The following is a 27,304-nucleotide window of genomic DNA, read 5'->3' on the forward strand; positions in this document are numbered from 1 at the left end:
ACTGAGCTTCCCACTGTTGTGGTAGATTTACTCCCCAGAGGTTTATGGCTAGATCTGCCCCAGAAGGCTTTACTCTTCCTTTCTAATCTTCATTTGTCTTACACTTTGCTTTACTTGGGACAATGTTCCAATCCCTACAAAGTGTGCAGATGCCTTCTGAAGGGTTGCCTTGGTCATAGTGTCCCCTCACAGCAATAGAACAGTAACAAAGACAATATAACTGTGTGGTTTGCTTAACCTGTGGCTGACTCCCTTTCGCCTATGGAAGTCAAGTCCTTCTGCGTGCTTTTTTCTCATTTACTAATACTTGCTGGGAAATGTGCCCTCGTGTCATGAGGCTTGTTAGTGTTCCTTCCTGTTGTGTTTGATGGTATGGGGAAACTGGCCTCACGTTTTCAGTTTACTCGATAGAACCAGTGTGATAAATTTTTTTCCTTTTAATGTTGGTGAGATTTTATGGTTGTAGCTTCCTATGTTCCTAGGGGCCACAGCAAATTCCCCAACCTTCTGTCTCTTACAGTCTTCCCATCCCTTCTTCTGCAATAATCCTGAGACTTAGGTTTGTAAGAGAAGATGTGTGGACAGAGGTGGGCCCACTATGATACACTACAGCATCCACAATGAGATGTTTTCTATGGTGTGTGTGTGTGTGTGTGTGTGTGCGTGTGTAAGGTTGAAAGGGCAGAGGGCAGATATAAGGGGATGGGTAGAGGAATGGGACTAGAGTGCCTGGTGTGAAACTCACAAAGAATCAATAAAAAGGGTTTGTTTGTTTGTTTGTTTTTTAAATACCAATTGTGGATACTGGCACATGCCACTTAGCAGGCACTTTAGCATTCCAAAGCTTAGGCAGGAAGAACACAAGTTCAAGACCAATCTGATCTACATAGCAAGATCCAGGCTAAGGAGCACAGGCTGACTCACATCAGTGTGGCCCCTGAGGCAGCATGGTCCATGGAAATCAACACGGCTTCAGGCTGCAGCACAGACCACAGACATTCAGTGGCAACACAGGCTGTGGACACAGACCCTGACTGCAGTAGGACCTCGGATCCAGACCTAGCCCTTGGCAGCAGCACAGACACAGACATCACTGTGGCCACAGATGGCAGGACAGCACATTCTCATCAATATGGCGCCCAATGGCAGCATGGCCCACGGATGATTTCTTCTCTTTTTCACAAAGAGGTCAAATCACATTGCTCCTGAGAATTTTGCCATAATGCCCCTTTCACTCAACATAAAAGCCAAAGTCCTTACCCTGGCCATTAAGGCCCTTCACAATTTGCATCTTTCCTCTCTACCTCCCAACCACGTGTTTGTTCTGTCATACTAAATGTGGCCTTCACCTGTCCCCAGACAACCAGGTTGCCACCTTGGAGCCTTTGTGCCCACTGGTCCTCCCATCTGGATTGTCTGCCCCCAGAAGCTGTGTGTTACCTCCTCTTCTTGAGTCTCTTCTCAAATCCCAACTGGCCAATGAAATCCATCTTGAGAATCCTATGTAAAAGGATGTGCTCTCCATCCAGTCTGCATGCCTGCTATTTGTTGTCACTAATGTTTTCTAACTGCCACATGGAAAGACAACCTGGTCCTGTCTACTAAAATGTGATGTGATTTCTCCCCTCAGCTCAACTTCTATTGCAGAGAAACACCTGCACATGTGCCCAAGGAGCCCTGTGTCAGGGTGTTCACTGTAGTAGAGTCTACAACAGTGAAACTCTGGAAATAATTATAAAGTTTAAATTTTTGTTTGCCATTATTATTGTGTGTGGTGGGGGTTTATATAGCATTTGTAGGGTGAAGGAACAAATTTGTGGAGTCAGTCCTCTCTTCCTGATATAATGTTGATACCAGAGCTCAAACTAGGCTTGCGTCATGAGCAGTAAGTGCCTTTACCAGCTGTGTGGATCCAATCCCTGGAAAATAATGTGAAATTCCATTAGCCATAGAATTAGTAAATATCTTGAGCATATCTATACTATGAAGTTCTTTTCATAACTTAAACAGGATTGGCTGTTCTGATAAATGGGTTAATCTCCTGTAAAATAACTTTTGTTCTCCTGGCTCAATTGTTGTCTGGGAGGCTTCTGCTGTCCTAGGCCTAGTCCTGGAAGCTTCTAGCCTCAAACAATCTAACGTAGGCCTAGAATGTTTTCAGCCTCTGAGACTTACTGCTTAATGAGCTCACCCTTTCTTGATCTTTCTAAGCTCTGTTCTGGCTCAAACTCCTCTCTCAGCTGATTTATGTAATCTGGCTTCTCTCTTAGGCCAGAATCGCTCTGCTTGCCCTCAAACTAACTCAGCAATCTGCTCTAATCTTCTGGCTTCTTCTCATTTTCTGGCTCGTTCTGTCTTCACCTGAGTTCTTTCTCTGCAGCACACCTCTCTGGTAAAACTGCCTCCTCTCTCTCTGAAATCCTGCCTCTTAAATAGCTTCCCTTTCCTCTCTCTTCTCATGAGAGTTGGGCGTATCCTATTATGTCAAATCTTCTCTGATTTGTCATCTTTTCTGCCACTCAATTAGGCACCATTTTTAAACATGGGTGCTTCCTTCTGAAAACTAACTTTACCTTCATTTGGGATTAAAGGCATGTACCACCATGTCTGGATCTAAGCTTTTCTTTACCTGATACTTGCTCTGTACCAGGCTGGCCTTGAGCTCAGATCTGTTTGCCTCTGTCTCCTCAATTAAAGGCATGTTTATCTTCCAGCCAGATCACACAGACCTAGAAGGTCTTTGGGTGTGGTCTCTTGCCAGACTAGCCATATTCTGAATTAACATTCTTCTATAATCTCCATAATTATTTACTGAGTTAGAGATAAAAATTAACATTTTTATCAGAAAGCAAAGAACAGGATCTCTATCATTAAGCGGAGTAATGCCAGGAAGCTTTTGAGATGAACAGCTCTCCATGCTGATTGTGGAGATAATGGTTGTGTGATGAGGGTGTGGTGTGGAAGGTCTACACATGTGCTGCAATTACACAGATGCACACCATGACTACAAGCAACCTGGTACAATCTAAGTCTGTGGGTTGTACCAATGGCAGCGGTCTAGTCTTTTTTTTTTTTTTTTTTGGTTTTTCGAGACAGGGTTTCTCTGTGTAGCCTTGGCTGTCCTGGACTCACTTTGTAGACCAGGCTGGCCTCGAACTCGCAGTGATCCACCTGTCTCTGCCTCCCGAGTGCTGGGATTAAAGGCGTGAGCCACCACCGCCCGGCCAGCGGTCTAGTCTTGACACTTAGCCAAAAGTACATAGACTACTGCCGGTAGGAGAAGTTAACTAAAGGGTATTCTGTTCTGTTTATGTAGCTTCTTATGATGAATCTGTAAGTATTTCAAAATTTAGACAGTTAAAGAAATAAAAAAAAATCTTGAAAATTTCAAATATCTTTGAAAATTCTATTTTATGAAACTAATTCTCCCTCTAATAGAGTCCATAGAGCTTATATGGAAGAAGAAAGCAGAGAACAAGGTGTCGCAGGAGCCCTCTTGCATCAGAACAGAGGACGAGGATGCGCTCTGCCAGGCACGGAGACGTATTATAAAGCTACTGCAGCAAGGGAGAGTGGATTCCTCACCTGAATCAGCAAGTTGGTCAAAGGAACCGAATAGGAAGTGAAGCAATGCATATCAGAACAATTGATTAATCACTATAAAGTAGACAGAAAGGTTAGGCCTCTCAATAAAAACGTTTACATATAAAACAAAGGTAGCTAGGTATGCTGGCGCACACCTTTAATCCCAGCACCCAGGAGGCAGAGGCAGGAGGAGCTCTGCGAGTTTGAGGCCAGCCTGGTCTACACAGCAAGTCCAGGACAGCCAATGCTACATCATAAAAACCCTGTCTTAAAACTAAAAAGTTTTAATAAATGAAACTAAGCCTCTGCTCCACACAAACAAACAAACAAACAAATAAACCAATGAGTAATTATGGTCTCATAGTTATGATCACATAGTGATGATCACATTTAAAAGGGCTAAAAAAATGTATCCATAAAAGAAAGGAAGGCAGGAGCTTAATAGAATATACAAGGGAGAATTAATTAGAAATTTTAGGACAAGAAAATGCAATAAGTCACTCAGTGGGTGAGTTCAAAAACAGAATGCAGAGGACCAAGTGAGGGAAGCGGGTGGGTGAAGCCGAAGATAAGAATGCCTACTAAATATTTCAGGAATGTTCACTATGACCCTTGTAGAAGAGCCCCCAACCACCACTTTACTAAACCAGCACACTCCCCATGACTGCATTCTAAATATTTGTCCTTGTACTCAGATAAGTGTAGCTCTCGCCCCCTCACCAGGGAGCTATCTCTCTGCAGCGGATGCAGAAAACCACAGTCAAAATGCAGAGTTGTGGGACCTGGTCCCAACTGATACACCCACAGCACAACTCCTGCACCTAAGGCTCAGGCTCATTGCAGAAGAAGGGATAGAAAGCATGTAAGAGCCAGAGGATTAGGGAATTTGCTGTGAGATTGCGTCCCCCCAGGAATGCAGGAAGCCACAACCATAAAATCCCACCAACATTTAAAACAGGAAGATATCATGCTGGTTCTATCCAGTAAACAGAAAATGTGAGACCAGATTCCTCATACTGTTAAAACACACGAGGAAGGAACACTAACCAGCCTCATGAACATGAGGGCACATTTCCCAGCAAGTATTCATAAACAGGAAGAAACCACGTGGCAGGACACAGGCAGAAGCAGACTTCCATAGGTGAGCGGGAGTCAGTGTCATCCACCATAGCCACAGGTTAGGCAAACCACACAGTTGTACTGCCTTTGTTACTGTTCTGTTGCTGTGAGGGGGCACCATGACCAAGGCAACCGTTGTAAAAGAAAGCATTTAGCTAGGGACAGTTTTAGAAAGCAAGTCCTCAATTGTCACTGTGAGATACAGACAGGTATGGTGCTGGACGGACATCGTGATCTACAGGCAGAGAGAGAGAGAGAGAGAGAGAGAGAGAGAGAGAGAGAGAGAGAGAGAGAGAGAGAGAGAACGCAAACATTCCAACATATGAGCCTATGATGGCCGTTCCTCTAAACCACCACACATATGAATCAAAGCACAAAAAGTATGTGACAAAATTCAACACCCAGAAGTCACAAGATTCTCAGAAAGCTAGAAACACAGAGAAATCCATCAGTTGGTAACGGATGTGAGTAGACACCTGCAGGTAGCACTGGCTGGCTGGTAGAAGACTGGATGCCTCTTCTCTAAGCCAAGGGTGGTCATCTTACCATTGGTATTCAGCGCAGTACTGGAATTCCTGGTTAATACAATAAATCCATAAAGGAGAGAAAAACAAATGTGGTTTGGAAGGAGGGTATAAACCCACCTCTATGTACAGACGACAACATGGTTTGCAAAGAACCCCCACCACCACCAAGGCACTGTGAGCTGGCCAAATCCCGGAAGGAAAAGGACTTAGGAAGGAGGGGGCTTATTCTGTCTCCTCACTTCAGAGGTGGGGAAGGGCATGGTGGGACAAAGCAGCTCACCTTGCTGTGGCAAGGAAGCGGGGAAGCAGAGTGCCTGCTGCCAGCTGGCTGTGCATCGCCTAGCTTACAGAATGTGCTACCTATGCGCAGGGTGGGCGTTCCCCGAGTCCTCTGTGGAAATGCTCTCACACATACCTTAAGGGTGGAACAATCAGGTTGATTATTATGATCAACTACCACACCAAGTAATCCATGAGAGAAAGAAAGAAGGAAGGAAGAGAAAAATTGAAAGTCAAAATAAGAAAACAAAGATCATCTCCTAGAACAGAATGTAAGGTCAACATATAAAATCAATTATAAGACCAAACGATGTCTTAGCAGGTAGGGACACTTGCCACAAAGCCTGATAACCTCCATATGATAATTACAGACTGTATTTGTTGTTCTCCACAATGTGATGTTAAGGGCCTATTGCTGAAGATATCACTTACGTGGTCAAACATGGAGAAATTGGCTGGGTGTGGTGATGCACGCCTTTAATCCCAGCACTTGGGAGGCAGAGGCAGGTAGATCTCTGTAAGTTCAAGAGCAACTGGTCTACAAAGTGTGTCTAGCATAGCCAGGGCTACATAGAGAAACCCTGTCTCAAACCACCACCACCCCCGCAAAATTGGAGAAATCAAACTAGTTCCTGTAGTGGAAGTTTTGGCTTCTTTAAAAACTCAGTTACATGTTTTTGTTTTAATGCCAAGGATGGGGCCACTTTAGTTTGTCCACAGCTATTAACTATAATCACTTCATGTGGGGAGTGGTCTTTGCCAGGGAGATGGTATAACTGAGGACTCTGGAAGAGTGTAAATAGGAGAGCCTGGAGAGAGGGAAAAAAATGCTTCGAGAGGATGTTTTAAGAAAATGTTTTGAGATGCTCAGAGGAGGAAGAGGGCTGCTGCTGGCTCACCCTGCTGCCACATTTGCTGTTCACTGGCTTGCTAAATTGTTGGATATCCTGATGAATGGGATTGGCATTGCCCCAAGGAACCCAGCAACACTAATCAGCAGGCATGAAATATATAGAAGTCTACATCCCCTGTCCCTTCTAACATTCTTTCTCTCCTACCTAGTGTTGGGGAGTTGATAGGGAGGTAGAGACATAAAAAACACAAATAAAACAGCATTTTAAAAGGTGCTATAGGTACCCAACTAAAAGCTTCACCTCTACTGGCTAACGTTAATCTATACACAGAGAAACCTTGTCTTGAAAAATCATCATCAGTATCACCCAGCTACAAATTCTGCGACCTACAACAGTACCCTGCCTGCAAGATACACTGGTGCAATAATAGCACAGTGGTGCAGGAGTAGCCCACCACTTCCTGTTTCGTCTTCATCAGTCATATTTTCATAAACTTTCTGTCTCCACTTCCTGTTTCGTCTTCATCAGTCATATTTTCATAAACTTTCTGTCTCATGTTACTTTGTTTGGGCACTTTTTTTTTCTTGTTGGTCTTTTGCTTGTATATTTTGGTTTCCGTTTTTGTGATTTGGTGTGTGTATGTGTGTTGATTCTGTTGTTGTCGTTGTTTTAGAGAGAAAAGGTATGGAGTTGGATGGGAGGGATCTGGGAGGAGATGGGGGATGAGAAAAGCATGTCAGAATATGTTATAAGAGAAAAAATTTAATTAAAATAAAAAGACTAATAGAGGAGGGGAGATACATAATAACCCAACCAACCATAGAAATGACTGGTAAAATTTCAGTTTAATAATCATCTCTCAATAATAACTCTAAACGTAAATTGCCTCAACATCTCAATAAAGACATGAAGATTGACTAACTGGATTTTTAAAAAACTGGATCCGGCTATGTGCTGTCTCCAAGAAACACACCTCGCTGGTAAGACACCAGCTGTCTGAGAGTCAAAAGAGGGACACCAGTCTATCAAGTGACTGGAAGCTGAAAGCCAGCTGGCACAGTTATTCCCACATCTGAAAAAGTAGATTCCAAAGCAAAATCAGTCCAAAGAGACAATGAAAGGCACCATATACTTAAAATGTGTCCTACTAGCAGGGGACAGTGCCTGATGACCCAAGTGTGACCCGAGTCCCCATGTTGGAACCAGAGAACTGACTTCCATAAGTCATATGCCCACGGTTGGTGCATGTGCACCCCAACTCATACAACACATGATGCACATGTGCGTGTGCACACGTGCACACACCCACACACTAGTAACAACAAAGAAAGAGAAATTTAAGATGCTGAAAAAAATAGAGGGCCTAGAAATAAACACATTAAGCTACAGGCACCCGACTTTCAGCAAGGGCTGAAAACCACACGTGAGCAGGGACCCTCTCGATGGACGGCGCTGGCAGAGTGGATGTCCGCCTACAGAACAGCGAAACCAGAGCCACGGCTCCCAACCTAGATGAAAGCAAGCCCAAGACGGGCCAAAGGCCTGCGTGCATGGACTGAACGTTTGAAACGGAGGGAAGGGGAGGTAAAATGTGTCAGGGACAAAAAGTGGGATAAGATGGAATTAAAAAGCTTATTCTCAGCAAAGGAAACTAAATTCAGATTAAAGAGGCGGCCTCCCAAACAGGACAAAACGTTGCCAATTCTTCATCTGAGAGGACAGTAATATTTAGGATACACAAAAAACAGCAAAAGCCAAACACCAAAATGTAAACAAATTATCCATGCAATAAATAGGCTGATGTGCCAGGCACAGTGGCACACGCTTGTAACCCCAGCACTCAGGGAGGAAGAAGCAGGCGCATCTCTGTGAGTTCGAGGCCAGCCTTATCTACAAAGTGAGCCCAGGACAGCCAAGGCTACGCAGAGAAACACTGTCTCAAAAAACCAAAACAAAAATCCAAAACAAAACAAAACAAAAAGCTGATGAATTAAATAAACAGTTGTCAAACAAAGAAACACAGCCAATAAAAACTTGAAAAGTATTCAATATCCTTAGTCATCAAGGGATTTCTAATTAGAACACCTTTGAGACTCTGTCATGTGCAAATTAGCATAGCATCGTGCAGAAAACAAATGCTGGTAAGGATGTGGAGAGAGAGGGATCCTTGCACGCTGCGGGAGGGAGCGTGCCTTAGGTTTTTATTGCTGTGAAGAGACACCATGACCAGGGCAACTCTTATAAAGGAAAACACTTCACTGGGGCTGGCTTACAGTTCAGAGGCTTAGTCCATTATCACCGTGTTGGGAAGCATGGCAGCATGCAGGTGTGGTGCTGGAGAAGGAGCTGAGAGTTCTACATCTTGATCCACAGGCAGCAGGAAGAGACTGACAACCACAGTGGGCAGAGCTTGAGGATATAGGAGACCTCAAAGCCCGCCCCCAAAGTGACACACTTCCTCCAATAAGGCCACACCTCCTAACAGTGCTACTCTCCTACGGGCCACGCATTTACATACTTGAGTCTGTGCGGGCCATATTTATTCAAACCACCACCAAGTGTAAAGTGAGGTAGCCACCACTGAGGTCAGTGTGAAAGTGTCCTCATCTCAAAATAGAGCTGCTAGTCAGGGTGACAGGAATCCTTGCACATCCATATTTACTGCTGCTGTATTCACAGCAGCTAAGGAATGGACCAACCTAGGCGTCCATCAAAAGATGAATGGATAAAGAATGTGGGACACAGCCAAAGCCGGATTGTATTTGGTTATAGAGGACAGTGAAGTGAGATTTACAGGAACATGAGTCCAATTTGGAGATCGTTGTGTTAAGCAAAGTAAGCCAGACTCAGAAAGACAAACAGTGCATGTTTTTCTCATATATGTAAACAGTATGTGTGTGTGTGTGTGTGTGTGTGTGTGTGTGTGTGTGTGTGTGTGTGTGTGTGTTGGGGGGAGTAGGTCATAAAAGTAGAAAACTAGGGGATGTGAACAGGAAAGGATGGTATCGTAAGTAGGGGAGAATAATAAAATACACATGACATGAAAGCAGAAGGTGTGAGACACAGAGGACCAGAGAGGAGGAGGTAAGGAAAGGCAGCTAGCGGACAGAGATGGATCCGGACAGCACAAAAACACGAATACTCCATAAACAAATGCATGCCTTTATATGTTAACTTAAAAAGCTAAAAATAACAAAGCAAAACTAATAAACCCTTAAGCTGTAACATAGATGCCTATGATAAAAATGCCAACAATGACCTTGGCAACATGAGCTAAATGATCTGCCACAATCTAGGTAAGCAGGTGCAGTAAAATGTTCTAATGATATGAACTCCACCACCACGTGTATCTCTTTCTCACAAACTAAATTCCAAGGGGACTTTAACCACATATCAATTATTATTTTTTAAGGTGTAATAATGTTGTGTCCATGTATTTAGTAACAAGAAACCTTTCAAAATATATTAAGTGATTTAATGAACATTATGAAACATGACAACATTTTGTTAAAAGTTAAATTATGCGCATCAAACTGGTTGTCTCTGAGTGATGGAACAGTGGGCTGATTTTTAAAATCACAGTTTTATTTCCTAAATTTTCTACAGTGGGTATATAATTGCATTAAATAAAAGAAAAGGCAATAAGCATTTCCTTTTTAAAAACTAAAAATCTTTAAAAACTAAAATCTCTCCAGATCTGGTTAGAGCTCTCCTTTTGTCACTACTGTGATACTGCACAGAGGGCACCACAGCTCTTCGCCTTTTCTTTTCCAACTGTATGATCATTCGTAAAAGAAGTTATCTGCGCATCCTTAATTCAAACCCTCATACACAGCCCAGTAAGATTGGTTGACCAACCGAGAAACTGAAGCAAATCAAACAACATACATGCAACTCCTTCTCTTACCACTAGAGGGAACCATATCTCCACTAAAACAGCTTGGGGCGCTTGAGGACTCCAGAGAGAAGCTGTTTTTTCCAGCATAGACCGCTTCCACAAAGCATTGTCGAGTCCTCCTGAGGGGGAGGCGACTGTAAACCATTCCCTACAATGAAATGTCGATCTTAAGACGAGATAGCGTCCCTTTATCTAAACACCCTGTACATTCTGTACTTTTGTATCTGCGCCATCCTTCTCGCTTACAAGAAAAAGCAATTTTGGGGAGTATAAAATTAGATCCTGTGTTTTGCCTCCACAAAAAAGCAAATCTGTGTTTAAAGTTCATTTCTCATTCATTCATCAGTTCAGCTTGAATCCCTGGAAGTGTAAAAACACTTGCTTCGTTGAATTAAAAGGTTAAGGTTCCCTTTTGAATCGTGTGTCTCTTCCAAGAAAATCCGACATGCAGAGTTCCAGACTTACAAAACACGGAAATAATGTGATTTTTTTGAATAATGTTATATTTTGAATAATAGGGCTATTTTTTTTTTAAACCTTCTCGGATTTATTGGCGGTTCCAACATAAGTCACAATGAACGGAACGTTCTCCTAATTCACTTAAAAGAAGGTCCTGTTCTTAAAGTTAAAGTGGCAGGCATGTGATTTAAAGACTGACCGATGACAGTGGACAGACAGACAAGTCCACTCACAGAGGCATCGATTACTCCAGAAAAGGATATAAGCGGAGTATGTTTGCTATCTAAAACAGGAGTCGACTAGACGTTGGATCTGCTGTGTCATAGAGGCTGGGACCTATGGAGTCTAGCAACGGCTGGTAAGTCTCCATCCCCGCCCCCCACCTCACCCCAGTAGCTACCCAAGTCCAAATCCCAGCTCCCCCGACGACGACTTAGTGATCGCTCTGACCCTGAACAAGCACTCAGCTCCTCCGAGTTTCCGGACCCCCGTCTGAAACGTAAGGACGACAAGGAGACTTCTTGCACAGAAGTCTGAGGGGGGTTAAATGAGACGCGGCGAGAAGAGCAGCCACTGCAGAGTACACTGTAAACACTCAAAATAGTCACCGTTACTCACAATCTCACTCCACAAATGACGTAGGAAGTGTCTAACGCATCACGCCTGCCAGAGCGGGCGCTAGGTGTGGGCTGCTAATATCCTGTGAAGGAGAGGTTCTGGGCAGCCCATGAGGTCCTTGATCCCCTTGTAAGCTGCATCACTGTCACACGCATGTGGCATGAGCCATCCCACTCCATGCAGGTCCCTGATTTCATTTTCAGCCAAGGCGCCTTCTCTAGGAACGCAGCGTTTTACGGAAATGTCTTGCCAGCCAGGAAGAGAGACTGTTAGGGGCAGCTGATTCTGATATAACCTGGAGTTGAGGGCGCAAAATAAGCTTACGTCTCCACCAATGTTCAATTTGGAGAGACTTTAAGCCGCTCCGTTACCAAAACCAGCCCCTTCTTAGCCACAGATTGAGGCTTTCAAGAATTTTTAAACTATGAATGTCTTTTTTTTTTTTTGGCTTATTTTTTTATTAGCTATTTAGTTTATATGAAGAGTTCCATGATACCATTCCATACACATAGCTAATGTATTTCGGTCACACTCCCCTCCCCCCTCCGACCGTTACTTTTTCTTCTCCCCCACCCCCTTCTGCTGAACCCCATATTCCCACCCTGTGCCCAAGCTACCGCCCGGTCAGTTCAGTCAGGCTGACTTAATAGACCCCCGACTACACCACCGAAGAAAACGCCTCTACTCCCTCCCCTGCCCACCAGTTACAACGCCTAAGTCCTGCGGGAGGGGTGGGAGTTCCTCGCCCCCTCTATCCATTGCACCGCGTTGGTAAAGACCCCCCACTCTCGTGCGGGGAATCAACCCCAGCCCCAGCGGCTGCTCAAAGTCAGCATTCCTCACCGCCCCCCACCCTCCGTAGGCCCCTGAATATTCTAAATGGAGACAGGGTTAGTAGGATTCAGGAGGCGGCGGCAAAAGCGTTTAGCGAGTACCTGCTGGGTGCCAGGTGCAGTTCAAAGCGTTGCAGAGAAAGGCAGTCAACAAGCCACCCTCCCATCTCTGCTGTCATTGTTTGTGTCCTAATAGGGGAGACAGCCAATGATTACGGGGGTGACAGGCTATGCTAGGTCAGGGACAAGCGCTAAAAAGAAAAGTAAATATGTAAGCGACAGTCAGTGGGAAGGTAGGGGTAGAGAGAAAAGTCTAAACAGCGGCGGGGAAAGAGGTAAGGGAACACCTGTTGGCACAACAGTCAGCTTTCCCTGCGGTTGAGCGGCTACAATGTGTTCCTTCCTAACAATTGTTTCCTTTTCTCTCCCTTTCTCCTATACTCAGAAGCATGTAAGCACAGGCCCGCCCGGCCCACAGACACCCTCTTAGTCCTGGAAGGCTGTAGCCCAGACTCTCCCCGGCTGCCACTCCCTCCCACGAGACCCCCTGTCCCACCTCCCAGAGCCTCCAGACACGGAGACTTTCAAGCACCCCCATACCTCGGAGTGTGGCCCAGGGATCACAGCTCCTTCCCCTTCTCCTTTTCAACTGGAGGGAGCCATGCCTAATGTGACAGGCAGCAAGGGCTTTGTGACCCTCAAACAGTCCAGTCTGGCTCTGCCTTATGAAACCTGGCCTCTCCCACCCGAGCCTTGGTCTCCTGATACCGCGAATTCTCTGATCTAGCGTTTGATAAGGGTCAAAGAAGAATCATTTACAGTTTGTGAGATAAGTAGGTTTCTGCCACCTAGTTTTGTTGCCACCGATTACAATGTGTTTTATTTTGATTTGGTGTTTCGTTTTGTTTTAAGATTTCTTCAAAGTTCTTAGCAGTGGGCTATGTTTGCTTGCTGAGGTTGTAGTTCGACCACCCCCATCCCAATCCATTTGTTGATTCTCAGCAGTCACCAGTGGCTCCCTTGTGGTTGATAAAGAAGTCTTTGTTGGCTTGGGGATTTATTGGCTGCCTTATTCCTTTATTTACTTTGGGCTTTTAAGACAGCGCCTCACTACGTAGCTCAGTCTGGCCTTGGATTTGCAATCCTCCTGACTCAGCTCCCGCGCGCGCCTGTGCTGGGACTGCAGGCGTGAGCTGCCATGCCTGGTCTTGCTGGTTTAGTTTTGGTGGTTAATTTAGAGTTACAGACACAAGGATCTCTGGCACCACAAAGACCCGGCACATAGTAAACCTTCGAATTGCTGCAAGTGAGAAGCGGCATTTTTGTCCCCCTACAGCAGGCTCCATACCTTCCTCTGTGAGTGTCCCCTGATGGGGACCTTTGGCTGTGGAGGGTGAGTGCCTGCTGATGACTGAAAAGGAGCCGGCTATGCAGCAGCACTCTGCAGGAGGCACTAAGAGGCAGGGGGAAGGGCGGCGGGGTGGGAGACGGGAGGTGAAGTTGGCAGCGTGCAGGCCTGCAGAAGCCTGCAGAGGCCGTGGTGGTCAAAGCCTTCCAAGATTGTTTAATGATCCATCTTGCATTCTTGGTGCTGATGAGCCCCCTCTTCCCCCTCCCACCTCCCCAACCCCCTAGCCCTCCCACCCCACCCCCCAGCTCAGACCCTTATTTCGCCCAAGCATCTGGACTTATCAGAGCTGAGAAAAGAGGCTTGGAGAAGCCATCCAGCAGGGCCCAAAGAGACAACTTCAGATTGCTTCAAGTCTGTGACCTAGGCTCACAAGATATTTTAACAGCTTGCTGTATACGCGTCGATTAGGTGAGGGGTAGGTCCCCAACGCAGACTAGTCTACAGCAAACCAAGGAGAGGGGGCTGTAGACAGGCAAGAAGAACAGGCGGTCGCTATAACTACACCGGAACACCAACTTCTGCAAGCAGAAGGAGAAGGGGATGAGAAACAGCCACAGGCGCACTTAGGACAGAGATGATGTGATAAATGAACTCCCAGAAGTCCTAGGGAGGCCACGGCAATTCCCTTAGGAGGTGGGGAGGGGCTCAAACAACTTATTTTTTAATTCCTAAATTTAGTTTTACTTACTGATCTCATGTTGTTCTTGAACTCAGAACGTAGCTGGGGGATGACCTTGACTCCGGTCCTCCTGCCTGTCCCTCCGGAGTATGGAGGTGACAACTGCTCCCAGTTTGTGCAATACAGGGGATACATAGGACTCTATCTTACTGATTTACCTGCCCACTGCCCATTGGGGTTCTATGCCAGTGGTACTCAGCTGACCTCCCCAGAGCAGCAGCAACCACATGGCGACTTGTTACAAATCCTAACTTTAATACTGCATCCTTGACTTACCACCCAGGGAGGCCATCAGTCAGCGTGTTCAGAGGGCCCTCGGCGCTTCTGGAAGAGGCACACCTTCAAGAGGCACAGTCATAAAGATGTGCTCCTAAGAGACTAAGAGGAGTGGTCCCAGCTTGCTTCTCTTTCCTGTTCACCTGCTGTTCTCTATTGAAATCCCACCCTTTCCCTTTCCCTGTGTCCTACGGAAGTGACATTTCACCCAGCTGACCCTTTATCTGTGCCCCACAGGAGGAGACTTCCACCCTCTATCTCTAGAACCATGCACGGTCGTAACAATTTTATTTTTCCGTTTCCACGGTCAACCCTGGGCATAGTTTTGTCCCTGGCCTTTCCCCAATATTTCCTCTAAGACTGTAGGGTTTACTACCAACATCTAACCCTTCTCAGCCATGCTCGCCAATAACCTCAGTTCCTGTCCCTAACTGTACTAGGACACCTCTTAAATCCTTGTGTCTCAAGGCAACTCAAAGGACAGATGTCTCCCAGGCTCACAGAGGATGTCTTCTGGCCTCAGGATGCTGCCTCAGGGTCCCATGTCCACGCTGAGTTCAAATTCCCATTGGCCGTGGCTCGAAAGCCTTCTCTCCCATTGTTATTTCTCTGCGAGTTTCCCCTAGTTTGTTCCATTCTCAGCAACAGGATGAACGCAATCTCAGGAGATACTATAAAGATATTATCAGGAGAGACAGCAAGAGTGTGCCTTCCAGGGGGCACTCAAGACCAACAGGGCTATCTGTCCTTAGAGGCAGCCACAGTGTCTCCTTCTGCTCTTTGGATCCAGTCCTTGTGACACATGGCACTTTCTCTCAACTGCCGAAATGCTTCTGGGTCATTTATAGGAAATCCCATAGCATGAATATGGACCTAATACAGAAGTCAGGCAAATCATACTGGAGCAGTAACTAGGGCTGGTCTCAAGCTGCCGATCCCAAGTCACCACCAGGCAACCCTTTTCCCGGGATGAGGAAGCTCGGCCTGTTTGGGGGCTGGGCGACAAAGGCAAGGGAAACATCAGCCCACGCTTAAAGGCTGAGCACCTTGGGTGATGCCATCATGAGACTAGTCTGTTTGGAGTCTGCTTCTTCCTGTTTGTTTGTCCTCCTCCATTTTACCCACAAGGGACTTGCCCTGACACTGAAATTCTTAGGGCCCCCTTCTCTTTGAAATATAGTTTTAAAGACAAAACTAAGACCCAGGAGCTATGCCACATTGCTTCTTGACATGGACCGTTCCAGGCCGTGGTACCTGTGTAGGCTTATTATAAATAACTAGCTATCATAACATAAGCACAGTGTCCTCTGGGAGGATTTCTGTCCTTCGCCGCGTCACCTGCATAGGACATCACATCATTTACCAGTATGAAAGCAATTGCATTTGTTCTGACATTGTGTTCCAGAATCCGCTTGTATATGGCTTTAATGCTGCAGTGGCACACACGGACGTGGTCCTCGTTCTGCTTACATTGCTAGTATTCCTACCCATCTCACTGCTGTTTTACCTTCCTGGTCAACTCCATTTTAGAAACATCATATGACCAAGCCTGCGCCCTGCAGCCTTGCCCCACCCCACCCCCCACCCCCCACCCCACCCCGCCGACTTCATTGAGCCTGATAATTTTGGGGTTTGGTCATTTTTAGCTAATCCTATCATGGCAAGAGCTATACTTGATTTTAGTTTTGTCCATTTATTTATTTTGTTTCTTCTTAATACTTCCCTTTTTTTTCTCTTACTCCAGCAATCAGATTTATTCCCCCCTCCCATTTGTGATTTGCAAATTATTCCCCCATTTTGCTTTCTTGTTTGAGATTACTTAATTTAAAATGTATAGAGTTGAATTATACTTCTTCATTCCATTAAATAAAAGCAGTTGCACACGTGAAATGTTTGCATTTGGAAATTCGAATAGCAGCTAAGTATGGTGGGGCACACCTGAGATCCCAGCCCCGGAGAGAGGCTGAGGCAGGAGCATGGGGTCGGGGTGGGGGTGGGGGTGGGGAGTGTGGGGGCCAGCCTGAGTTTACATAGGAAGTTCTAGGCCAGCTTGTGACCCTGTCACAAATAAAAGCCAAACAAGATGAAGGTATGTAGAGAAAAGAGTTTAAGTTCCTTTCATGGCCCCAGTCTCATTGCTCTGTAATACTGACAGAAAGCCCCTATGCTGACATGGGGGTGTATGGTCCAAACCTCCTCTGGGCATGTGTGAGTGTGTGCATGCAGATTTGTAAATACTACAAAAATCATCAACAGAGCCCCCCCCCCTTCTTCTGCTTGCTAGCTCCCGCTGTAAGTAAGCAGGTGCTCACACACCTGTCCTTAACACAGTGGCAGTGGCCATGCCGTGGCTTTTCCCCAGTTCCGTTCCACTCCTCTACTGACCGTTGTTTAATGTGGTCCCTATTTTCCATCATAACAATGTTCTTGTAACAAACCTTTGACATATGTAGTTGCATTAATACTTAGGAGTGAAGTTACTGAGTCAAAGAGCATGGGCCTCTGATGTTTCGGGAGTGCCTGCCACACTATCCTTCAAGACGCCAACGGCTCCTGAGACGGTGCAGGTAGCACAGATGCTACTCGGCAGGCCCTGTGACCTGAGTTTGATCTCTGGGAAGAGAGAGCCAACCCCACAAACTGTCCTATGGTCTTTACATGCATGTTTGTACACACCCACACGCTCACACCTCAACCTCTGAGAGTTCGGGCCACCCGCTGGCTGAGGAACGTGGTAATGTGCCCCAGCCCCAAGCCACAGGTCTCTGGCTGATGGTGAGGTTGCCTTTGCACATTGACCAACCCTGTAGACTCTGGGGGCCCCCTGCACCTCACCTTGTACCTCGGGTACTTTGCCCACTTGCCTGTTACCCTGTCTTCCTCCATAATAACTTGTAGGTGACCTTCATATATGGATGTTAGTCCTTTGTTTGGAATATTTGCTGAGGAAACATAATTATGAGTTCATGGCCTGACTTTGTCGTTGCTGTTTATGATGACTTTTGCCTACAAAATTTTATGGGTTTGTAGGGTGTAAATCTGCATTTTTTTTTTTTACAGATTCTGGGGTTTATGCCTTTTTACTCTACTGAATAATCATAGAGGTGTATATGTTTTCGCAGTCATTTCTGAGTCACATTTTTAAATTTACATACAAAAAAATTCTCTCCGGAGTGTTCCACTTGGCGAATCTAAACAAATTCGTACAATTATGTAGTGGCCACCATGACAGCCAGATGTAGAAGAGCTCTAAAATTCTTAATTAACACTCACTCCTGTCTACGTCCCACACCAGCCCAGGGTGACCCTTGATCTGATACTTATTATTATTATTATTATTATTATTATTATTATTATTATTATTATTATTATTAGCAGCAGCAGTATTTTATGTAGGTGTATGTGTTTATACGTGATTATGTTCATATGAGTGCAAGTATTTTCAGGGGCCAGGGGTGTTAGATCCCTCAAACAGGAGCTACAGGTGGTGTGAGCCGCCTGAGATGGGTCCTGGGACCTGAATTCAGGTCCCCCTTGAAGAGCAGCAAGTGCTCTGAACCACTGAGCCCTCTCGCCGGCCCCTCTAACATGTTAAGGGGTTTCTCGGGTACAGGAAACTGACGTCTTCCAGTCATCATAATGAGGATGAGGCACAGCCCTGGTGTAGGATGGGTCAGTGAGCACCCTTCACCAGCCGAAGGGCTCTTGGGCTGTTTCTGAAGTTTAGGTTTCAAGAGGGCTGCTGGGTTTGATGGTAACTGTCACATTCTGTCAGGCTGTCCTCCCAAGCAATGGCGCTGTTTGTGTTCCTCCCTCAATGTCTGAGGTGTCCACTGGCTCTGGACTTAGTATTGTCTGGCTAGAAAGTTCATTTCTAGTGGGCATGCATTGGTAATTTATTGTGGGTTTAGTTCGCACTTTAGGGAATTGATAATGTTTGGCATCTGCCGTATATCTTTTTGGGTGAAATGTCTGTTCAAAGATTTTGTTCACTTTATAGGCTGAAAGTTCTTTTTTTCTCTTTAATTGAACTTTAGAGTTTTTTACATTTTTAAATATAGCTCTTGTCATATAAGCAATTTGTAAATATTTCTTCTAGTCTGTGTCTTGTTCTCTTAGTATTAGTGCCTTTTGCAGAGAAATATTAATAAGAATACTATAATTTCTAAAGAGTCTAAAGCAAATAGCTTTTGCTTTAGATATTATATATAAGAAATCTTGCCTAACCTGAGAACACAATCAGTTTTTTCCCCTTTCCATGGAATTTTTATAGCTCTGAAATTTACATGTAGGTCTACGACCCATTTCAGCCATAATTTTTTAGAAGCTGCAAGATATGACTGATATTACGTTTGTTTGCTTGCTTGTGTTTTGAGACAGGCTCATACCAAGTAGCCCAGGTTGGCTCTAAACTTGGGATCAGACTCACTGTCCTAACGACTACAGTTGTAGATTAATTCCTAAAATTTAGCGATTGACGAGATGAACTTTGTTCTTTTTGAGATTTGTCTTCCTTCAGTTCCTGGTGAGCACAGGGGTCCCAGGCCAGCTGGACCCTGCCTGGGCCTGTGCTGCAGCATCTTCCATGAATCAGTGTTTGTGCATATGCTAGCTGTCAATAACAGATATCGTTTTGATAATTACATATCATGCACATTTCACCAAACATCTTCTAAATATTTTTCATTGATGCTAATTTTAGTAGAAAGCATTTTTCAAACTTTTGGTTTCTACTTGTCTGTATATAAGAATATCATTGATTTTTTTTAAATTGATCTTACATCCTCAAACCTTCCTAAAATTACTTTTTGATTTTGGTAACTTTCTGATAGATTCCTTGGGAGTTTCTGAATGGACTAATCTCATCTGAGACTGAAGCCAGCTTTCTCTCTGATATTCCAGCAAGGATACTCTTTCTGTTTTGTTGCGTTTTCACGCCTTGTTGCATGAAACAGGATGAAAACTCCCAGTAAAGTGTTGAAGACTGATAGGAGAGTGGCCTACCTCCCCCCCACCTCCCCGCTTTGCTGCCCCACAGAGCAGGGACCATCCAGGCCTCACCATTAAGCACAAGGGAAGCCTTTTCAGATCTCCTGGCCACAGTTTAAGTTTTCAAAGAGGTTTCAGAGCCTTGCAAATACTTACTTTATATCTGCTGAGGGTATTCCTTCATGCTTTAAAATTTATTTTAGTGCTTACGTGGCTAACTCACATATAATTTCTTTGGATTGCATATAAAAGTGACAGAACTCCCCCCCCCGCCCCCCCCCACACCAAGTGATTAACTGTCAATGTTTTTCAGTAAGTGTCCGTGTTTCCTCTCATTTGAAATGTCACTCTTGTCATTCGCTGAGCTCTCTTGTCTACGTGGCTGTTTCTGGATCATGTCTTTTGTTATACCAATTAACTAGACTATTCCCAAGCCAGTACCACACAGGATCAGTTCCTAAGCTTTCTGGTATGTTTTGAAAGCTGCTAAAAAATGTTACTTTTGTTGTTTTTCTCTTCCAGATGAACTTGAATCTGCTTGCAGATCCCATCCAGAAACCTGTTGGTCCTCTGAAGGGCAGGGCATAGTATTTATAAATATTTATAAATACACTCAAAATTGTATAGCTGTCAGTTCTTACTGCACTGACTTTTATAAACAGCGTTGTCTAACAGCACTGAGCTTCGTTATGAGGAAACAGTATGCGTTTCTCTATTGATTCAAAGCGTCATTTGTGTTTTTAGACATGTCTCTTGGACTTTTACAAGTTACATGAAAACATCTGTAGAAAGTAACACTTTTGCATCTAAAAAAAAAAAAATTCTACCCCTACAGCTTATTTCTCACTCTTAAAAAGCATCATGTTGGATGGCACGTCTGGTTCAATGCTGCATTTACTCCTGCATTGTTCCCACTCCAGTGGAAATTCTTCAAGCATGTTTGTGACTGAAGAAGCCTAAGATTTTTGGTAGAGAACAGGTTTCAGAGAGCAAACGCTTCTTCCTCTTATGACTTAGCCACTAAGATACATTTAATCAGACTTGTGTGTTGCGCTCTATCAATTGCTCCCCTGAGGCACCTACTGAAAATACCATCCCCTTTATCTCCGGAGAGTACAGTGATTTCTGTCAAGGTCCAGCTAGGAAACACTCAACAGCTTGAGTGTGCTTCAGGGCTCCTTCAGCACAGCACTACGTTCGGGCTGTTTGTATTGCTGTCCACAAACAGGATGGACTTCTTTTTAAGCCTTGCTATTACATTATTTCAGAAGAAGGTAATAGCTATTTCTTGAGAATGAGAAGGTGTCTGTTTTGTGAGCTACACTTACTTGCTTGATAGAGAAATGCCTCTTCCTTAGTTTTCGTAGCTATACATGGCAAAATTACTTGTGTATGGTCTGATTTCTTTTCTTTCTGAGCTTTGATTATTTTCTCATTTGTTTTTATTGTGACAGGGGTTGCCTGCTAAAACTACAGGTGTCTGCCACCAGCATCTATTTGTTTTTAGATAACAGTCTGGTGGTGGGGGTTGGGGGGCGGGGAAATCTCTTGCTTATTGAATCATGACGCTTGGCAATCTGTGCTTTCATGAATGAAACATTTCCCGTTGTATTTATTTTAACTGTAGACAGTGATCACTCAGCTGTCCCCAACACTTTTCGCCCCTTACATTGGTCATGATGTCTTTTCTGTTTTTCTCAGTCGGTCATTGTTTTATTGGTCTTGCCAGAGGATAATAATTGGTTTTATTTTGTTAATTTCTATTTTATTCCTATTCTTGTCTTCTTTTTATTTCTTGGGATTTTTTTTCTGTTATTTTTCTACTGCTCGAGTCAAATGCTCCATTTGTTGGTTTTCACAATCACTGTTCCTGCAAGCCCTGAAGACTGAAAACCTTCCCGTTTGTGACATTTTGTCAACACTCACTGACCTTGAAGCGTTCGCTTGTTCGTTTCCAAGAAGTTCATCATTTCAAATCTCATTCCTCTGTAATCCAAGTTAATTAGGAGTGTCCTTGATCATTTCCAGTTTTGTTGTTAAACAGTGATTTTTTTATGCATATAGTAACAATTGTAGGTTGTAAATTTCTCATCTTGAACTTTTCTGGTAAGAATTTCTGGTAAGACTAACTGCACGTCCAGTATCCCTTGAGTATAAAGTCTCTTAATTACTTTATTAGAATATACCAAATCCTTATTTTGCTACTTGAAACATTTAAAAATTACACAGGCTTGTACTGTTGCCATTTACATAGCATGTCTGCCTCCATTCCCTAAGTTGAGGTTTCTGGGTGGTTTTTGCTTTAGGCATCATAGACACCTAGCATATAATTTTCAGGTTTTTGATCCTCTCTTATTTCTTTTAGCTCTAATCCAAAGGTCTCCTTATTTTCAGCGTAGTAAATCTATTCACATTACAATTATTGCTACTTCAATTGAGCCACTTCTATTTAATTTTTTTTTATTTAGCATTTTTCTACCCCCATTTGTTGGTTGGTAGTGTTCCCTTAAAAAGTGTTCCACTTTTAAAAAAATTAATGGTTGGGAAGTTATGCATCTTACTTCAATTTTCCCCAATATTTGAGTCTTTACTTTCTAAGCACCTGTTTAATCGTATTTATAAAATCAATATGTTCAATTATTCACTCTAACTAGCTTCTCTCTGAACAATCAGGAGCCCCCTCCCACCTTCTGCCGCCTTCTAAGTAGAAGCCATCAGGGGTTTGTTTCAGTTGCTGCTAGTCAGATGGTTGTTTTCCCGCCCCCCCTTCCCCTCTCCCCCCCTTCCCTTCTCTCCATCAATAATTATTTTAAGTTTTACCATGTTTTCCTCACTAAATCTCCTGCCCTTCCTGCCTTTCTCCTTTCCACCCATCATGTCCCCAGAACAAGCTGCCTAGCTGTTCTTCAGGCATGGGGGTGGGGGCCTTCGAGGGTCTGTGGTCTGTCCCTGGGCCTCTCTGAAAGTGTTTTCTCTTTGCCCTCACATTTGCCTGATTGGCTCACCTGGACAGAGAATCTGATGCTCACATCATTTTCCAAGAGACCCTTGAAAGCCCCACTTCACTGTGTCCCCGAGTCCATGTGGCGTTAAGGAAGCTTTCCCCACTAATGGCCACCATAGCCGTTGCTCTCGTGACTAGGAAGCAGACTAAAAGGGTAGATACACATTTCTGGGGCAGCTTCCCCAGGCCCGGCCACTCCTTAATCACTCACTCGTTTACCAGATATTTGTTGTGCATCTAATGTTCCAGCTGTGTTCTGGGACTTAAAAAAGAACAAACAAAACAAAACAAAACAAAAACCATTGCATGGACACAGGAAAGTATAGAGAATAATAAAGCAGTCAGCAAGGCACTTAACTGCTCATATTGACAAATCTTATCGTTCTGCCTCATTCACTTCCATTTTTTAAAAAATAAAAAAGCAAATGGGAGGGAGGGAAGAATGGGAGGATACAAGGGATGGGATAACCATTGAGACGTAACAAGAATAAATTAATATAAAAAATAAAAAATAAAAATAAAAAAGAATTATTTTTGTATTATGCAAAATAAAATAAAAAAGTAAAGAATCAGTTGAAACCCATCGCTTTACTTCCATACACTGCTCTAAATTTTTTTGTTTACTGCAACTGATGTATTGTACTTTTAAAACGTGAAAACAGGATTATGCGTGTAGGTGGCTGGGTAATATACAGATAAGTAGCACAGAGTAACAAATACAGCACTCGCTATCCGTCTGTGTGCAATATAATCATATTGTATATATTAACATATTCCTGCTGTAACCTGGCGAAGTAGGTGCTATTATTCTTTTTATGAATTAGGCATTGTAACTTAATTACTGTCACCTAGCTGGTAGCTGACAGCATCAGACCCTGGCAATCTGGCTGCTGTTTGTACGACTTTACAAAATAAAATGTGCTGGTAACTAACAATTAGCATGTATTCACAAAATTAAGTGGGCTTTTTGGTTGTTGTTGTTGTTTAAAATAAAAGTGGTATCAATTTTGTTACCTACTTCTAAAATCTTGGAGTGTTTTTTTTCCTATTCTGTTTGTTGAACAGAAGCATAGTACATGATCTCACCGGCTTTGGTTCATCATTTATTTTTAATCCTATATAGCGCTGCCTTACATTTTCATAAATATTTAGGTTGCTTCAAAAGATCACAGGAAATGCTGCACTGAACATGTTTGTAGATGCTCTCTGAGGGAGATTGTGAGTTTTTCTAAGGCATGTCACCAACACAAGAAATCGCTAAGCGGCAGGACTTGCACATCATCATCTTGACAGGTCACTGTCTCACCGATGCACCAACTCACAGCCCACCCCTCCCCCCTTCCCCCTTCCCCCTCCCCCCATGCCTGGGAAAGATGAGGGCGCTGTGTTTCTATCTGCTTGTTAAACCCCAGAGTGGCTCTGCTCCTCGCATGCTGCCTAACTGGTGAGCTCAGAGAAGCTCACAGGAGCCACTTCCTTTCTGTCTGGATTTAGATAACTCACTGGCCGGGTCTTGACATAAAAGTTTACTGAGGACTTACTTCTGTGGTTCTCTTCTGAAGCTCACAACACTACGGGCTCAGAGAAGTATTTGCCATCAGTCAAATTAAGACCCATTCTGTTTTTTGAAAGACGTAGAGCACCTAGCATTAAATAAAGTCACTGTGCTGTGTAACAGAACTTACACTGTTCGCCTAGCTGTAACTTTGAACCCCTTGACCACTGCCATAAGAAAACATATGACCACTAGGACTTGTAAATTAGCTTGAGGCTAAGTGTGAGCCGAAGCCATTCAGTTGGATCTACAAGAAATCTGACAGCTAGGAACATAATAGTCTACCAATCAAACAAAATGTTGTATCTCATATGATAAGATTTTTACTTAACACTAAATCAATAGTTTTGACAATATTATCGTTATACTAAAAGTCACCAAGCAAGTAACTACAGATAGCATTTTTAAGAAACTCTACAAAGACACAGCATCCTGTCGTTTGAAAACAGTTGTGAAAACACACTAGCAGTTTGGTCCTTTTATCCCATCGCTCAGCCATGATGCAGCTGGACCTCAAATAGCAAAACCCTCCTAGAACTAACTCTGCATCTCTACTCACACATCTCAAAGAATGGCTCAGACACTCCGACACCAAACTCCCAGTTTCTGTCTCCCGAATCCTACCTCTTCCTAAATATCTGGACGAAATCCTTGGAGTAGGTCACCAATTTTAGTCTTCTTCTACACCCTCCAACCAACACATCTGAAAACACCCTACACTCTGACTGTGAATGACACCCCAAATCTGACCACAGCCAACTGCCTTTGCCACTAGCACCATTGTAGAAGCTGCCGCCACCTCTTGCTTGCCCCTGCAGAAGCCTGTGAAGGATGTCTCCTGCCCCTACTCTTTCCTGAACTCTAGTGTATTTGCCACGCAACATCTAGGGAGAATCATTAAAATTAGTTTATATGACCGCCACTGCTTTAAATCCTCCTTAAGACTACCTCACTTTCTCCTTCCATTAGTCTGCAAAATGCTACCTGGTCCAGACCCCAAGGCCTTTCCTTCTCCCTGCTTCCTTTTGCTACGCCTGCCTTAGCTGTGTGCAAAGCAGGCTGATGGTTCCCCAGAGACGCCTACATCCTAAGACTCAGACTCCAATAGACACATCATGTCGCATGCCGATGCAGAGCTAATGTGGTAAATGAACTATAGGGCCACCAAAGCTCATCTTGAAATGCAGAGATCATCCTGGGCCATTCAACTGGGCTGGATGCAATCATGGGTCGCTGTAAGTGAGGAGCAAAGTGATGCAATAAAGACACGACGCATCCTTGCTGTGTTTAAAGATGGAGAAAGGTGTCCTTAAGAAAAATTATTATATGTATTTAGCATGTGTGTGTGCGTGTGTGTTTTTGTGTGTTTGTGTCCATACGTGGTGCTTTAGCCTGTAGGAGCCAGTCCTCTATCCTGCGGAGGCACGTCACCAACCCAGAAGGTGTCCTTTGTAGATCAAGATTGAACAGCATCAGGAAGCTTAAACAAGAAAACTGATTCTTGCCTAGAACCTGCTGTGTCTTTTTTTTTTTTTCCTCATTGAAACCAATTTTGGACTTCTTTGGTTGTTTTAGGTTACTGAACTTATATGGTAATTTGCTACAGCAGTCACCAAAATCCTGCTGCTCAGCACCTCAACATATTCCTGCCTTCAGATTTCTGCATTCTCTCTCTCTCTCTCTCTCTCTCTCTCTCTCTCTCTCTCTGAGACAAGTCTATGCAGAGCCTTGAACTCACAGAGATCCATCTGCCTCTGCTTCACCAATGCTGGCATATGCCACTGTGCCTGGGTAAGATTTCTGCATTTTTAAAAAAATCCCTGGTTTTTTGCTTTCCCAAGAAACCAAGACAAAATATTCCCTTTTGGAATTCCTGTCTCACTGACTCTATTGTGTTGGTCCCTACAGCATTCGTCAGGTACCTGAACTATGTATTTTTCACTTACTTGCTTGTTATTTGTCTCCCTGATAAAATGTAAATATGAAAGCAGAGGCTGTTCTGTTCATTAGGCCTCATATTATGCCAGGCAAAGAAGAGAAACCTGATAAATACATAATAATTGGGTCACTTTGTAATGGAGAGAGCAGGGGTTAGATTGGGGGGAATGTCAGGCTTCTTGGGGTAAGAAGTAAGAAGAGGCAGTTCAGTGATGCCTGAGGAGGGAACCCAGGCAAAGCCTTTTAAAGCCTGAGTGTTGGAGGACCCACTACCTTCAAAGCTAGGATACAATGAAACAGGAGAGGGCCAGGCAAAACAAACAAACAAAACACAAGAACAGCATGAAGCACAGGCCACACCGCTGCCTGCCATTTTGGGTTTGCCTTGACTATGACTATTTTTTGAGGGCTTTGCACCTAGCGGGTGACAGGAAGTGGAGTGGTCTGGACCAAGTGGGGAGCACAGTTATCAGTTCAGGGGTCTCGGGAGCACCGTGGCTTGTTCCTAACAGTAAGGGCTTGGAGTAGGGTGTCGGTAAGAGAGATGAGAACACTGGGCGATCAAGATCTACTTTGAAGGTATAATTGACCAGACTTAAATATGAGGAATTATATATGGGGCCAGTGTAGAGAGAAGTGACAAGGATGACAGGCGTGACGGAAGTGCTGGACACTGAGGCAGAGAAGAATGCACAGTGCAGACCTGAGGGTAATGCGCACAAATTCAACTTCTGAATCTAATGTTTGAACTATCTGTTAGGCATGTCAGGAGGCCTGGGGTTTTATCAAGTGGTTGGACAGATTTGAAACTGACATCTCTGGAAAAGAGATCTGGGTGAGAGATCATAATTTCAAAAGTCAAGGGAGAAACCTATGTATTTAAATCATGGGAAATACTATAAATTACCTGGAGAGGCTGGGTAAATTTGAGAGAAGATAGCCTGAGAGATAGCTCTGCAGAACTTTACATTTTTAGAATTTAGGTAAAACAAGAAAAATATGAGTAATTAAGACTTAAATTGTTAGAGAAGCAAGAAAATGAAGAAAGTCGCAAAGAATGTTAGGTCACAGAAGCCAAGAGAATACCTCAGGGTTGCTCAACTGCTCTGAGGATTCTAGTCATGTGACGGCTAGATTTAGCAATGAGAGGACCCATGTTTTGTGTGCGTGCGTGCGTGTGTGTGTGTGTGTGTGTGTGTGTGTGTGTGTTTCTTCCTTTCTTAAGGAAGAAATGGTTCATGGTGGTAAAAGAGCTTTAACCAAGAGAGAGAGAGAGAGAG

The 27,304-nt window shown here is 44.0% G+C and overlaps 2 protein-coding genes across 5 annotated transcripts in view; one reads left to right on the forward strand and one right to left on the reverse strand.

Annotated features, from left to right (window-relative positions):
• Window positions 1-12,799, reverse strand: part of LOC311600098 (G protein pathway suppressor 2-like) — a 55,310-nt gene extending 42,511 nt beyond the window's left edge. Inside the window, exons 1-2 of the mRNA XM_084786393.1 lie at window positions 12,773-12,799; window positions 12,275-12,361 (exon numbers count right to left, since the gene is read on the reverse strand). The gene's annotated coding sequence lies outside the window, so the exon portion shown is untranslated. The remainder of the gene's footprint in view (window positions 1-12,274; window positions 12,362-12,772) is intronic.
• The window catches only part of TSGA13 (testis specific 13), an 85,899-nt gene continuing 68,925 nt past the window's right edge, over window positions 10,331-27,304 (forward strand). For all 4 annotated transcript variants that reach the window (XM_084786395.1, XM_084786396.1, XM_084786398.1 and 1 more), the window contains exon 1: window positions 10,331-11,079. The gene's annotated coding sequence lies outside the window, so the exon portion shown is untranslated. The remainder of the gene's footprint in view (window positions 11,080-27,304) is intronic.

Source organism: Acomys minous, assembly GCF_964271855.1.
Source record: "Acomys minous genome assembly, chromosome: 6".
Classification (NCBI taxonomy): Eukaryota; Metazoa; Chordata; class Mammalia; order Rodentia; family Muridae; genus Acomys; species Acomys minous.